Below are 13,786 nucleotides of genomic sequence, written 5' to 3' on the forward strand. Positions count from 1 at the left end.
CGGGTGACGGGCTTTGTCATACATAAAGATGAAATTCGGAGACATAATGATTATGATAGAATGGTTTATTATACAGTGCGTAATGTACCTTAAAAAGGTTATTCGTTCTCTTACCATGTGCGAGATTATAATGGTATGACTACTTAGACCATAATAATTTCCCATATAATTTGAAATGGAATTAAGTGAAGAAAAGCAGTTGACTACGAAATTTTTGCAACTCTGCAGTCTTCCCTCCATGTTCTTGGATATATCGAAGGTATGCAAGACATTGAGAATTACTTCATTGGATATTAAAATTATTTCTAGTTGGTCGATAATGACTTACTAATACAATACTGAGCAAAGATAAGCCTACGATATATGAATCAGTTTCCTAAAACAATCATTATCTAGCTGGAGTTTTCAGTCGCTACTTATATTTTAAACGAATATCTTCGATTATCAAAATATAAGTTTCATTCAAATTTTCTCTTCTTTAGCAACTTTTTAAGATTTCTAATTGTGTCATTATTAGCATAAAAGCTTGATGCAAGTTTTCACAAGTAATAGTGATGCCCCCTTTCTTGTAAACCGTTTTACCAACTTTCCAAATTGGAGTCGTCAATTTCTGCGACCCACTGGAGCGGGAAGATCAAATTGTGGTGTTTTTGCAAGTCACTTTAATCTTATCAATTTGCAACTAGACCTCTGTCTACCTAGTCATTGTTACATTAATTGTTTTCTGGTGCTCTTAATAAAAATAAATGATTTAATTTTAACTAACAATATATTTGATAAACTTATGTCATAAAATTCTTTTAACTCATAGCTTTTAATATTCCATATTTCTAGGGTTTTCTTATTCTTTTTGTCCATTACTTGTTCCTTCCAGCCTTGAACTAAGATTTTTCTTCTTCCTGTTTTTGATATTGTTTCTGTGAGATCAGAAAGTATTCGTCAGTAAAGGCGGCGTAAAACACTTGATACAGATATGCCTACATAATTATATTAGTCTGTTTTGTTATATTTTGTTTAGCTTGCAGTTTATCTATTCGTCCTATTTACCTTCTAGTGGATTCATGGATCGAACCCGGCGCGTGCCAGAAAAATAAAAGTTTGAAAGTTTGACGTTTCAGTATAAAATTCAAAATTAATCTGCGACTTAAAAAAGAATCTACATCTCGGGTTTACATCTCGGTGTTTCTCATTCTATTAATCTCTACCAGAAATGCGTGTCAGTGTCAATCAAGGGTTGCCGAAATAAAAACCCTAAGAACAATAGTGGACAAAACAAGAAGAGACAGGGCGAGAAATACAAACGTTAGAGAGCAGTGCAAAATTCAAGATATTGTAAGATGGGGAAAGCAGCGTAACAAGATGTGGTACAATCATGTAAGACGAATGGATGAGAATAGACTTAAACAGAATTAAACAGATCGAAAGATCTCCAAGAAGTAGTAGAAGAAGAAGAAGTATCGGAGAACCATGTACATTGGTTTATACATCAAGTAAGGTTCTTAGAGAGTTCTGTACATTTTGTTAATTCCGATGATGTACCTTCTTGTTCTTGTACACGACAATTTTTTAGCTCTCATTTTCGTCATGACAAATTGCAAATAAATATCGTTAGAGCTTACGTCTGAAAATTACTCTCGTCTGGAAAAATTATATTTTCCATTTAGACGTAAAATAGAACAAAGCGGAAAAAACACAAAACTGACAACCAAAAATTATTATAATTATATAGCCTAATGTGTGACATCATTACATCATTACCGTAAATTAGATGAAAAACTAAACTTTCAGAAAGATACAATAACAAAATAAAAAATTCCACATACTTTCTAGACATACTATAAATAAATTGGTAATAATAGTCTGAGTTATTATTTTAAACTAATTAAAACCGTTGACATTTATTATAGGTTGTGTTATTTATTAGTCATTTTTATACTACATGACAACTCAAATATCTAAATCTTGAAATGAAATTATTAGTTTTAACATTTTACAGACTGGCTGTAGTCTTAGTCTCAGATATCACAAATGAACATGTAAAAGATTTGAAAATTTCATAATAGTAATTCAATATTAATTTAAAAGGTGATCTTATTAATTATTTATATTATTTTAATTTATTATTTTAAGTATCGACATGTAAATACAACATTTCAACTTTTATACTGGTTTCATTTTACCTGGTTTTTCCAATAAAAGAAACAAAACAGTCTTTAGCTTAGCTTCAGCCAAAGCATTGAAAAACGACAATATTTTAATGACAAATTTTCTTGGATTCTTGAATACAAATTTTTGGTTATTTGGTTTTTCAGTTATTAACAAAATTTCAGATCAGAAGATGGACACTCTGCTATATTCACCTACTGATAAAAAGTAAAGTATTTAAAACAAAATTAAATGCAATTATCTTATGACTCATAAAAAAACACTAAAATACCATTTTCTTAGTGTTTATATACTTATTTTTTGTTAAGAAAACTCTAAAATAAATAAAAATTTTTATTTTCAATAAATTGTATTAACATTGTAAAAACCAAACCTACAACCTAACTACTGCGCAAAAAATTCGGTCGTGATCGTGATCGATTGATCAAATAGCTTAAATTTTATTTAAATTGTTTGTCCCAGATAGCTTCGTTTTGCATTATATCAGAAAAAATTAAGTTACAATAATTCTATGGGTATCTTGTAATAGTTTTTTCAAAATAAATCAAAAGAGTAAGGAAAACTAATTTTTCTTATTGCACAATTGCACTTCATAAGCACTGTCACTGCACAGACCCTGCTACTTGTTGAAGAAAAAAATATTTTTCATATTCAGGGAGGTGGCACATTATTACAGAAAACGGTTGCCCTAGGTTAATTTGGGGCAAAATTAGCTTTTTAATTCGCAACTACTTTCTTAATAACAATTAATGCTAATTAGTGCCATTTGAAAGATAAATAAACACAATCAAAAATGTGTAAGGAACACAAAGTTTTTTCTCATATATACAGCAAATTTTGATTGGATTTTATAAAGTGGCATACTGTTATAATGCCTGATTAGTCAGCAATGAATTCATCTTAATTGCGGTGCGATATGTTTTCTCTATGATGAATTAATCAAACAAAAGTTAAGAAGTGTACAAATTTAATGAACATTTTTAACATAAAAGTGAATATATATAACATAAAAATCTAACAACAAATGTGTTTAATATCCTGTGTTTTCTCTAGCAGCATTGCTTGACACCGCCTTGGCATGCTTAAAATTAAATTAACAATTTCGTTTTGAGGTAACAGGATCTATTCTGGTGTAGAATATCTTGAAGACCTTGTCTAGTATTAACATTGTACGGATAAGGAACAATCCGTCTCTGAAACATATGCCTTACATGATCGATAGGATTAAGATGTGACGATTGTGCTGGCCACGGTAAAAGTGTAATATTCTTATTATGAAACTAATCTCTTACTGTTCGTGCGGTATCTGACCTTGCATTATCGTATGTAACGATGATCAGGACCTGCAGCAGTGGCAAATCGAAGGACAGCAGGTTCTAAGATACGATCGGTATATTAATATTGATTCAATGTGCCTTCCACGAAAACGGAAACAGTTTGATGATGAAAGATTATTCCAGCCCACATCATAACTTGTAGACCACTATATGGACGTGCCTGAGTCTCTCTTGTCTACCGTATCCTCTCCAAACTCTCACTCTTCTTGAATCAGGACAAATGATGAATTCTTCATCGGTGAATAACACAGAACTCCATTCTTGTAAGCCCCAATGCACATGTTGTTGTGTCCACCTTAATCTAAGTCCACGATTTCTATGACGTAATATGGGAACCCTCAACGGGCATGTGGCATGCAGGCCATATTAATGTAATCTATTTCTTAAGGTTTGGTAAAGTACTGCTGTGGGTATTTTCTAAGGCCCCACAGAGTTCACCTGCAGGTATAAGCACATTTCGACAAGTTAATCATACCACTTACTGACCCTGTCGAGGAGTAGTTGGACGTGGATAACCCCCATGTCTTTTAGCAATATTACTAAATCTACAATCGCGAAATCACGCTTCGAGACACGTCAAAATGACGTGTAACATCAGTTACTGAAAGAACAGGCTCACTCATATTCATAGCGCTTACAATTTAAACATGTGTTAACTGCCGACGCAAATTGACTATTGTTGCGTTTAATAATCTTTTTAGTAAAATTTTAAAATAAATACAGATTATCTTTCAAATTTTAAGCAATTAATCGTCCGAATTTGTGGCGCTGTCACTTTTGCCTTAATAAAACAGTGCAATTGATAGACTAATTATCAATAGCCGAAGAAACGAAGTACTAAACCAAACAATTTTCCGCAGTAAGATGAATCGCAATGCAACTTTTTGCATTTGAAAATTGCATTTTGTGTATAAGGAAAATGCATTTTCAAAGTGCATAGAAAATTAAGAATTTGTAACTCGGAAAATACCAACAGCAATGAGTTCAATCGCTTGAGGTCGCTTAACACGAATATGATAACTACTATGGTCCTCAAGCTATCTGGTCTCCATTGGTGGACGTCGTCTTCTGGAGTATGTTAATTCATTCAATAAATCATTCGACGGTCATTACTCGGGGTTTTTCGAGGTTGCTGAACACGAATATTATGACGGCGATGGTCTTCTAGCTATCAGGTGCTCAGGATGGACCTCGTCTCTTGGAGCTTTGTTATTTTGGCCCCACTGAAAATAATTTAACTATTTGTGTCCCAAACATAGAACCAAGATTACAAAAAATATGAAGGAATGCATAGGCACAGTCTTCCGACTGAAGTTGTATGAAGGAATTATAACCAGTGCTGGTATTTTACCTAGTTTGCGAACGATACCCCTCAAGCTAGGTTTTGGAGGTATGGTGACCCACAGCACTATATCTACCGAACTTGTTGTTCGCGAGGTAAGTTATCTTGAACTTTGTTTTAAATGCTTTACTTTTTTCTAGTAAGCAACTTGTAAGTGAGTGTGCATTTTTGGATCTATAATGATCAATAAATAAACTTCTCTACCTAATTCACTACAGGAAAGTATAGGTTTTTGTCCTAAACAGGTACACTTTGTAAATAATTTGTCAAATAACTTGGCTAGGTTCCAGTCCCAAACAGCGTACTTGTTTTGCTTATTTCCCTGAACTATTAAATTGATACTAGGTAAGGTAAGTTGGGACAAGTGCATCCCAAAAAATGCTTAATTCGGAAATAAAAGGTTGTCAAACATAAAACTCGTGGAATATGATACTGTTATAATTTTTATTGATTCTTCTGAGTCTTATGATGAAGTATGTGTAACCTTTTTTTCTGAAAACTGTTAATTACTGAAATTATCTTTTTTTTAGACGTCTAAGTACTTACTTTCCCCATATACCTCGGATAAATGCACCTCTGGTGCATAAAACGCTACTGGCAATATTTTTAAATAATATAGAGCAACTGCGTTTTATCCATCTATGTTCTTTAAAACGCTTTTTTCCGGTTTAATTTATCTTGATTCACTTGAGTAAACTATAGTATACAGCTAAGCACTGGGATTGTCCCCTTTTACTTTGTATTTTATAATATTTAAACTTAATACTTAAACACTAAAAACATATTGTCCTTATTGTAGAGAGTAAAGAGAAAAAACGCAGAAAAAGTAATTTCCCCGCGTCTTTCAATAGCTGGCTTTGGTAAAAACATTATAATATCATCTGTCATACATGTTGTAGTATCATCTATAGGATGATATTGAAGCACAGATTTCTGTTTGACAAAAGCTCGATTTTCTTAAAAACCTTAAAAGAACTGTACAGTCTTTAACGTTTTTGTCTAAAACATGTCCGATGTACTTTATGTTCATTTTCCCTGGAAATTGAACCAAAACCCAGTCATTACAATCTGCATTATCAGCACTGCGATTTTCCTCAACTAGTTCATCATTTTCTTCCTCCATTCTTAATACCATGTCTTCCAAGGTTTCATCGTTTTCTTCGTTATAGTCTTGTTCAATATTTGTTTCACTTTCTGATTTTTGTTGCCTATTTTTTGGTTTTCGTTTCTTAATATTTTTTTTTTTCGTTTTTTTTTTTGGATCCGTTTTGTTTTCCCTTTCTTTTAGATGATCTAATACTTTAATTCTGGTAACTATCTCAGCACCAGAAGCCTCTCTTTTTTGGTAATTGAACATCCTTCCTTGCAGATAAAAGTAGTTCCTCGAACGTGATTGCACTAGTTGAAGCAATGGGCTCGACAGGTTCATTGAAGCTGTTATTATTTGTAGGATTATTACTTATAGGAGTCTCATTTAAACCTTCTACGGAATTTTCGGTGTTCGGCTATTACTTGCTGCCCTTCAAACCATTTTGTATTATGTCAGAATTTAAGTCAGACCATGACTGTTGCATTAATAGTGAAAATGTTTCTTTTATTATTTTTTTACCAGGATTATGTCTTTGCAACTTAATTAGTTTCGCATCCTAAGCCAAATCTAATGGCATTGTTCAGAAGCTATTTTCTTGTGGCATTTTAAATTAATTTATATTTAAATGGGAATAAGCCACAATTAAAGGTTAAAATACGTTTATTGACGTTTCAATTTCCACTTCGGAAATCGTTCTCAAAATACAAACATTAGTAAATTTACTAATATTTGTATTTTGAGAACGATTTCCGAAGTGGAAATTGAAACGTCAATAAACGTATTTTAACCTTTAATTGTGGCTTATATGTTCGGGCGTATTTTGCAAATCAAAGAGTCTTTATGTATTTATGCATCGGCAAATAATAAAATTCCCCAACTAGCTTCGGAAGAGTGGAGGATTCTTGAAAAACTTATCGTTTTACTAGGACAATTTGAAGAAGTAACCAAAGAGTTAAATGGGGTCAATGTTTCTATTCTGTGATTTCCTTAATCGCCACTCAAAAGTTATTAATGATCTTGATTCATCTGTTTAATACATTGGTGATACGATTACCGTCTTGAAAGACGAGCTCATTTGCAAATTTTCGGATTTAAGAATTTTCATTTATTTTTTGTTTTCTAATGAGAAATTAATTGATATTAAGTGTAAATCAATCTGAATCTAAAACTTTATTACATACTTACTTACTTAATCAGTAGACCCATTTGTACCTTTCGGTGTTGGGCCGTTTAAAATACAATTCATTACATTACACTATTTGACAGTCTTCTGAGGTGTCCTAGCTCTTAACGAACTTTCTCCATTCCTTCCTATTGGATGTCATCTGTGTTGCTTCCTGCCAAGTCTTACCCTTACTCTGTAGTATCTGCGAGATGTCACTGTTCCATTCTTTAATGGGTCTTCCTCTTCTGTTCTTCCCTATTGGTTTGGCGTCCCACACTCTTTTAACTTGTCTATTATTGTCCATCCGGGTTAGATGTCCGAACCATGCCAATTTTTTCTCTTTGATTGACTCGAGTATCGGTTTGATTTTGAGTCTTTCTCTTATTTCTTCATTTCTGATTCTATCAGTTCTTTTTACTCCTATCGTTCTTCTGAGGTATTTAATATATATATTTGTTTAATATCCAATTTTCTGCTCCATATGTCACTGTAGGTCTATATATTGTTTTGTATATTGTCATCTTGGTCTTTGTTGATATTTCTTTGTTATTAGGGAATCCTCTATTTAGTGCTTGGAATAGTTTTCCTGTGTTTTCCATTCTGTTGTTAAGATCATCCTCGATGTCTCCTTTGTTGTTGATTACTGTTCCTAAGTATTTGTGTGAATTTGTCTGTATTATTTTTTGTTGGTCTATCATTACTTCTATTTGATCTTCCGTCCCTTGTTTCCTTGATATTTTCATTATTTGAGTCTTCTCTTTGTTTACGTTTAAGTTGTATTTGCTTGCTTCTAGGTTCTTTATTACATAATACCAAATAATAGAATAAAGTGAGGCTGATAATCTGAATGGATAAGTGAATGGATTTTTATTGTGTTAACCTAATATTATCTTCAAATTGTTTTTTTTTCTGAAATTTATATTCGCAAAACATTCGAACAAATGTCGCGAATGCAAATGCGAATGCGAGTATACAAAAATATGCGAATATTCGCGAATACGAATGCGAATATTCGTTACATCACTAGTGCGCATAGTCTGTAATATTAAGACGTTCCCTCAATTATAAGGATACTTTTATCTCAATGTATAATAGCTTTGAAAATATGTACTTCAGATGTTGAACAGCAGGGATAATTGAATAAATCCCTTTCTTGCTTCTAAATTGAGACTGCTTCTGATAACTTTTATGAGATATATTGAAATATACTTTTATGCGATCTTTATGGTTTTAAGGTTGATTATAGGGTATGTATGGTGTATATTAACAGGTTCTAGGACTGATATTAACTTGTATTAATTCTATACGTAATTTATTCAAACTTAAAACATGTTTTCGATAAGTTTTGTAAACATATTAGACATACGCCTCTCCTCTTCCCATTGTTGAAACAATTTATTTCGTGTCAAAATACAATTATATAATCCAGAAAATTTGTCATTATTAACATCAAATTGTAGTAGCAATGTTAAGGAATACTATAATCTTAATTCGATATATATATATATATATATATATATATATATATATATATATATATATATATATATATATATATAATATTACTAAGACTATCATTAAATCGTCGGGTTAGTGCTTATTTGTTCCATACCACATTTTCTACTTTTTCGGGTTAGAAGTTGTAATGAAACATTGCCAACATAATAATGTATGTAATTTGGCCCTGATAACTCTAACAGCCAAGACTGTTCTGTAATACCTTTGTAACTTTGTGCTATATGATTATTTTATGGGTTATTTCAGTGTTTAAGTGTTCCATATGCAAAGGCCAATAGGAAGCCAGTATTTCACACGCGCATTCGATGCCTCGGTGCTTATTTGTGCCATGCCAGTGTTATATGCAGTGAGTTGAGGTTAACGTGTCTTACTTCTTGTATTGTGGCGACTGGGTGTGATAAATAAAAGTATAAAACGGATTACATAAAATAAAAGTATAACAGTGATTCAAGTTCAACTTCTTTTGATGGAAACAGACAAAATACAGAGAGCTCTACAAAAATGGTATCAGAATGTGCCGAAAAATGTACAGAAGAAAGCTCAGCAGAAAATAACATGGAAAATCTAGATGTCCAAGCAAGCAACAAGAAGACTTCTAAAAAAAACAAGAAAGCGATTGAGAAATCCTGAGAACTGGACTAGAAATGTGAAAAAAGTTCAGCGAGAACATGTGCTTTAATATAAGCACGAAAAAGAAGTTGACCATACTCCAAGGCAATGTCAATAAAAATGTTTGAAAACTTGTACCTATCAATGGATAGGAAGTTATATTTAAAAACGATGGTATGTGAAAACAGAAAATATTTCGGACTGCCAGAAACAAAATTCGTTTCAATATTACCTTGAGGTTTTAAATAAGCAAATTAGAGTATGTAGGGAATTTTTTTTAACTACTTTAAACATTAGTAAACAGAGAATTTATTATTTCTTTAAAAAACACTATAAGGATAACTCAGGGATTGCTCGGACTCCTTTGAAAGGAAAATACGTAAAGAAAGTCTTACCATTGGAAGCTGTAGATAGGGTACGAAAACATATTGAGCCATTCCCCCATATAGAGATTCATTACTGTCGATCAGATCGTGTTAGATTGTATTTAGATCCGTGTCTCTCTATTGAAAAAATGTATCGACTATACCTAGAAAGTGACTTCAGTAATTTTCCTGTTAAATCACATAAGTATAGAGAAATTTTTACAAGAGAATATAATTTGGTTTTTTTCTACCAAAAAAGGATAGATGTGATATCTGCGAGAAATACAAATTAATTGAAAATAAAACTAAAGAAAATAAAAAAACAATGATTTTCACATAAAAAATAAAATCGAAGGAAAAATAGAAAGAGACTTTGATAGAAACGCATACAAATTTGACCAGTCTACTGCTGTTTTATGCTTTGATATGCAAAATGTTTTTGCTCTACCAAAAGCTGAAGTGTCAAATTTTTTTTATAAAAAAAAGTTTTCAGTATATAATTTAACTGTTCACTGCTCTACAGGTAAAATTACCTACTGTGCTCTATTGGATGAAGCCATTTCAGGCCGTAATGGTAATCACATTGCCAGTGCTCTTATAAAACTATTAAATACAATTTCAGAAACAAATCCTAATGTAAATAAGTTTATATTATGGTCGGATTCTTGTGACCCCAAAACCGCAATTCACACATGGCCTTAGCTATAAAGTATTTCTTACATATCAATAATCGCATTAATACAGTTGAACAAAAATTTTCAGAGCCCGGACATAGTTTAATTCAAGAAATCGACTCTGTTCACAGTAAAATAGAAAAGTATTTAAAACACCTCGTAAATATACCCCCCTGTAAAGCACCCCTCAAGGTGCTGCAACTAAAAAAAGAAGATTTTTAAATTTTCAAACAGTAAGCCAAACTCTAAATTTTAAAGATCTGCCTTTTACTAAAGTTAAACAAATTAACTATAAAAAAGATGTCCTCTTGCATATTAGTTTTAAATGTGATTTTAATAAAAATGACAATGTTACTTTTATTAGAATTAATAAACATAAGACGCGGCTCTGCTAAAAAACAGGGCAAAAACGATCATAATATTATTATTAACTTTTCCATGGTAAAGGTTATTACCGAAAAACCTACAGTCGACGCTAAAAAAATAAAGCATATCGTGTCTATGTTTGCCTACATGCCTGAGTTTGACAAAATATTGTACAGAACAATATTTTCTTCACTAAATAAATGATTTTATTTCTTCCAACTGCAATTATTTGTTTCAATTACGTTATGAGTAGGTACCTACGGAGAATATTTAACTTTTATTTACTGTTTGTTTTACATACACATGTTTTAATTATTAATAAATTTTAAAAGCAAAAAGGAGTTTTCTTTTTGATATACCCTTGTATTTTTTTAAAGTTGCAGTAATATAAGATTAGAAATAATGTAATAAACTGTGATCTAACTGTAGAATGATACATATAAGATATATAGAAACGCAAACTAAAATATTTTACTTAAAACGTTATAAAATAATTCAGTTTTGTACTTCATTGCATATGGAACAAATGTGCAAATTCCTGTACTAATTTTACTTTTTGTTCCATAAGCAAAGGTTTTTATTTTTTTTTTTCAAATTTAGAAAGAGTCAGTAAAAATTTGAAGGCATAATCCAACACACCATTTTAAATATTTTTTTTAGAATTAACATCATTTTCCTGAGTTTTAAAATAAACGAGTAAATATTACCAAAATATTTAAATGTAAATATCTCAAAATGAGAATTTGGCATATGGAACAAATAAGTACTAGCCCGACGAAATATAATTGGGAACATAAAACTTTTAATAACGTTTTGACGTTGAGATCGAAGCAATTATCAATATACAATTTTTTTTATTTTTATTATAAAAAGTCCGTTTAGTAGAATTTGGTTATACACACTGAACGAAGTTCTATTGTACTTTGTTCTACTTCTGTTGGCATCATAACCCTGGATAAGTCTTTGCCTGTCTAGTTATGTCGTTTCATTCGTACCTTTCTTGTTCCATTTTCCGAAATTGTCATACGTTCATTGTTTTCATTTCGCCTTCCACGTCATCCAACTCGTTCTGGGTCTTCTGTTCTTTCATCTTCCTGTCGGCTTCCATTATAACATTTTATTTGTTGCTTTATTCAATTCATTAATCTAGTAGTTTCTTCTGATTTTTTAAATGCCGTCCTCCTTTTACACCGGACTATATAGCCGGCGTATTATCTGCCTCTCGAGTATTTTGAGTTGTTCTTTTTCTTTTTTGACGTGTGTGTGTGTGTGACCCAGGTCTCACAACCATACATTGTTACGGGTCTAATTAATGTTTTATAAATAGTCATTTTGGTTCTTTTGTGTAATAATTTCGTTACTTACGGAATTATTTTTAATGATTTATGTGCCCAAATATATCAAGGCATCCACATGTTCGATGGTATAGTTGTCTATTACGATATTGTTTACATTGTCAGGTGACTGTCATGACTTGGTTTTTGTTTCACTTATTTTAAGCCCCACTTTTCATGCTTCGGAATCAATTTTTCTGAACACTTCGATTAATCGTTGCTTGCTCCTGCCATTGACAGCTACATCATCTGCATATGCAGTCATTTGTACCAATTAGGTATTTATATGGCCAGTTACAATGGTTTTTTGATAAATACCACAAGAACTAGGTTGAACACCATGGGATAGTGCTTCTAAATGCCTTACCCCCCCGTTGATGTCAAATAGGGGAGTCAGCTCTCCATCTTCTCCTACTGCTGCTTACTTCATCTTTATGAGGCTGATATATTTGTTAGGTATACCCAGGTTTATAATATATTTCAGTATTTTGTTTCTTCTCACTATCATAAGGTTGTTTAAAGTCTACATACAAATGCCTATGTCATATTCATAAGCTTTTTCTTGAATCGTTTTTAGTATGAATATATTGTCTGTGGTGAATATATAGTATGAATATTTTCTCTGAATCTTCTAATAATGCATTATAGATTATACCAGAAAGTAGAAATTCTTGTATTTGTATTTTCATAGCCTCTCTTTTCTTTCTTTTGCATCGCTTGTACTGTCTTCTCATTATAAATTACTTTCTGACCATTTTTAAAAAGTCTAATAGCTTCGAGACTGTACCTTCCATGTAGCTATTTGCCGGTGGATTTTCTTCCCCTAATGCACATTTGCCAGACTGTCGCACTAACATAGAATGTGCTCTGCTGTTTCTTCTTCGAGGTGACAGAATCTGCACAGGTCATCATCTGATAATTCCATTAGTTTCAAGTGCCTATTCAGTTTACCTTGTTAGAAGACCTACTATGGCCTTGACTGTTTTCCTGTCTTTGCTTATTAGGTCTGCCGTAAATTTTGGCGAATGTTCTGTAATGAACTGTTTCGCCTGTGAATTCCTCCACCATTCCAGATACCCACTTCCTTGTAGCCGTTCTTGTTACTGTCTTTGCAACGCCTCAGAAGGATTCAGGTCCAATGAATGGCCGCAATTCATCATCATAACACTCCGCATTTTTTTCTGTCTTGCCTTCTCCGACGGTTTCTTCTGCAGATTCCGTTATGATTATTTTTAACTTCTCACTACTTCCTCTGCACTGCTTTCTCTTTGGTTTCTTTTTTGGGTTCTTGAATACTTCAAGATTCCATTTTTTAAGTTGATTATTTGCGCCTTTTGCCACTGTTGCGATTTTATACCGCAGTTTTGTCCCCATAAGATAATGATCTGAGTCAGAGTTCACCCCTGCGATACGTTCTGACATTAGTTATGTTTGTTGCAAATCTTTTTGAGATTAGGACTTGGTCAATTTTATTGGCTTCTTTGGTTTCTGGTATTTTCCTGGTATTTTCCGTGGTCCTTATATAATTATTTATTCCTGCCAATTGCGCTACCTCAAGTCCATTTTAACTGGTTTCAGTATGTAAACTATATTTTCCAAATATGTTTACAAAAGTTCCTTATTTCTCAGCTTAGCATTAAAATCACCTAATGTTATAACAGTATCGTGTCTTTGGATTTTATCACATACTTCCTGTAGATCTTAACAGAATCGTTCTACCTCTTCTTCAGAATCCTCCGTTAGTGCATATACATTGACCATTGTTACGTTATGCGATTTACGTTTGAGTTTTATAGTGCAAATTCGATCTCATATTGGTG

General features: G+C 32.3%; 1 protein-coding gene across 2 annotated transcripts in view; it reads left to right on the forward strand.

Annotated features, from left to right (window-relative positions):
* The window catches only part of Lnk (SH2B adapter-like protein Lnk), a 177,086-nt gene that overhangs the window by 43,315 nt on the left and 119,985 nt on the right, over window positions 1-13,786 (forward strand). The gene's annotated exons all lie outside the window — the stretch shown is intronic.

Source organism: Diabrotica undecimpunctata, chromosome 3 (genome assembly GCF_040954645.1).
Source record: "Diabrotica undecimpunctata isolate CICGRU chromosome 3, icDiaUnde3, whole genome shotgun sequence".
NCBI classification, from domain to species: domain Eukaryota; kingdom Metazoa; phylum Arthropoda; class Insecta; order Coleoptera; family Chrysomelidae; genus Diabrotica; species Diabrotica undecimpunctata.